This window comes from Rhinopithecus bieti, unplaced genomic scaffold (assembly GCF_001698545.2).
Source record: "Rhinopithecus bieti isolate Rb0 unplaced genomic scaffold, ASM169854v2 scaffold_12928, whole genome shotgun sequence".
Classification (NCBI taxonomy): Eukaryota; Metazoa; Chordata; class Mammalia; order Primates; family Cercopithecidae; genus Rhinopithecus; species Rhinopithecus bieti.
This window is the reverse complement of record NW_016807614.1, coordinates 998,356-1,000,977: the sequence shown is the minus strand read 5'-3', so window position 1 is coordinate 1,000,977 and position 2,622 is coordinate 998,356. Positions and strand designations below refer to the sequence as shown.

Below are 2,622 nucleotides of genomic sequence, written 5' to 3'. Positions count from 1 at the left end.
GCTTTTGCCTCTGTACTTAATAGCCCATCTTGTTTTCCTTTCTTCTCACTCCTGGGGGGCCAGGTTTGGTGTTGCTGGTAAAGGTGGGGGAGGAAGAAATGCCTTCAAGTCATCTCTGGGATGACCAGTGAGCTATGACCAGTAAGCTGGGACCACTGACCTGGTGGAATGGCCTTAGTGAGTAACAGACTACAGTGATGTGTCAGCTTTCTTATGGCACAGGAACAACCAAGTCTCTTATATTTCAGTGGCCTGGTTCCCAATAGACACTGCAGGCCCTACAGGTCGTCTTCCCAAGCTGCCCCTTGCTTCACACCACCACCTTCCACCCCATAATATTATAGAAGGACACCTAGTCAGACAAAATGATACAACTTAATTTTATTAGGACATGGCTGGTGGGCACTGGAGTGGCACCTTCCGGGGCCAGGAGAGGCACTGGGAAGGGGTCACAGGATGCCATGCAGGCACCTAGAAGCCACAGCTGCCCTCCACAGAGCGGCACTGCACCATGCGCAAGAATGCCTCAACCTTGTCCATGTCCTTCCTGAAGCAGTGGAGCAGCCCGTAGTTCTTGAACAGTGCGTCATCATTGTGCGAGTTTGTGTCAAACTTGCTGTAGGTCTGCTTGAAGATCTGCCCAGTCCGGGGCAGTGGTCTTCCAGCCTCTGCAAAGTGAAGGAAGAGAAGGAGAGGCCAAGGGCTTGGTCACTGTTCTCTGCCTCTCTCATTCATTCATTTTCCTCCCTCCCCTTCAGGGTGTAGAGAAAGACCTGGAGGATTCACCAGGGGTAATGAAGACTAAGGCGAATTATCTTGGGTCAGGGCCTGACTGCTAAAAGAGGGAGGCAGTGTTTGTCTCCCCAGTCCTCAAAGCCAGTGGGGTTCCAGGATTGGGGACCCCTGGTAGCACCTTCACCACCATCAGCGTTTGGATGCCTTCCTCTAGGTGTTTTAGGAGGTCATAGACGTCGCTGTCCGAGGTGCCATACACCTGCCTGTTGGCAAACACACTCCTGAGGAACTGCATGGGCTCCAGCCAGGACTGGATGAGCAGCACAGAGATGTGGAGTAGCTCTAGGTTCTGCAGGGGAAGGATCGGCAGTGGCTGTGCTGCCCGGGGCTCTGACCACAGGCCTCCCCATCCCCGCCTTGGGGAGAAGGTATCCACTCACGGATTTCTGCTGTGTTTCCTCCATGTTGGAGGGTGTGGGAATAGACTCTGAGAAGCAGAGGGAGGTCTGGGGTTCCGCAGGAATGAATATTTCTGTTGCTTTGGGATATAGGCTTCTTCCTAGGAGGAGGATCCCCCCACCAAGAAAGACCGCCGGTTTCTAAGCTGGAGACCAGCTCCCACTGTTACTTTTCTGGGAACCTCACTCAGCATATGCTCATCTTCCTGCATTTTCGCTTCAGAAAACAACCCTGAGCTCCTTAGTCTCCTCCCATGACTTCCCAGCGGGGGGACAGTCACCTCTTCTTGCCACCCCAGACGCACACCCATTCCCCAAGAGCTTACAAACTCCTGGTAGGTGTCAAAGGCCAGCCGGTGCAGGCGATAGGCATGGATCATAGCGTTGTCAAAAGCCTGGATAAGGGAACGGTTTGAACGTCACCAGCCTCTTAAAGCCATGGCAGGCAGAGCAGGGCAAAAGCCAAGAGCAGGGACGTCCGGGAGCCTGGGGAGAAACCGGAGGGCAACGGAGGAGGCAGAGAGCAAGAGTCCAGCACTGTCCCTGGCCCAGGAGCTGTTTTTTTGTTTTCCTCTCTCGCCACCCCTCCAGGGACCAGGAACATTGTGAGATTGGCCACATATCTGGGCTTAGATGGTGATACTCACATTCAGAAGCCCGAAACCTGAGGGTTAGTGCCCCGTCCCATCTACAGGGCGCCGCCTCTTCCTTCGGTACACATCGTGCCGAAATGGATTTTAGGGGCGCTTACCAGCAGCCATTGCAGCTAGGAGAGCTGTCCACAGGACCCTGAGTGGTTCGGTGAGTTGGGCCTTGGGATCCTGGAGCTGGTCTCCTTTGGGCCCTTTTATACCCTGGCCCCTTATCTCTCGCTGCTTGACCCCACCTGTTTCTCTGTACGTTTATAGATGGGGCCACTGACGTGCCTGTGCTAATGGCTAATTTAGAAGCTCCTCCCACACATGCTGGGATCATGCCCCTGGCTTGTCATCTTTCCCTTCCCACTATCACCAGCATTGTGAGGGCTGTGCACAGAGTGTCAGCCAGAGATACCACCCAACTTGTCCTCTCTTTAAGGAGCAGGTGGGTGCCCTCTGGCAGCATGCCGTGGTGGCCAACCTGAACGCGGGAAGGATATCAGTACAGCCCGTCCTTGAGACCCCTACAGACCACATCCCACACTCTATCCTATCCCTTTCTTCCACCCCGCATGGTTCCCCTCAACCCAGTGTGTTGCGAAAAGGGGCCAAACAGCCAATAGATTGTGGGGATTCCGGGCACGATTCAGTCCTGAATTCCACTTTTGCTGACTCCTCCTGGGCTCGCCTGAGGCAGCTGGATGCAGTACTAACACTGACCACTAGAGGGAACCAACTCCCCACTTTGCTCTCCCCTTTCCCTGAGCCTTGGGGGGCGGGGGGGGGGGCGC

At 54.8% G+C, this 2,622-nt stretch overlaps 1 pseudogene across 1 annotated transcript; it reads right to left on the bottom strand.

The window, feature by feature from the left end:
• Positions 1 to 432: 432 nt before the first annotated feature.
• LOC108536270 (somatotropin-like) lies at positions 433 to 1,954 on the bottom strand (annotated as a pseudogene). The gene is made up of 4 exons (XR_001887470.1): positions 1,945 to 1,954; positions 1,176 to 1,290; positions 920 to 1,084; positions 433 to 668 (listed from the first exon to the last, which is right to left on the bottom strand). The product of XR_001887470.1 is annotated as a somatotropin-like (transcript).
• Between the last annotated feature and the right edge of the window lie 668 nt (positions 1,955 to 2,622).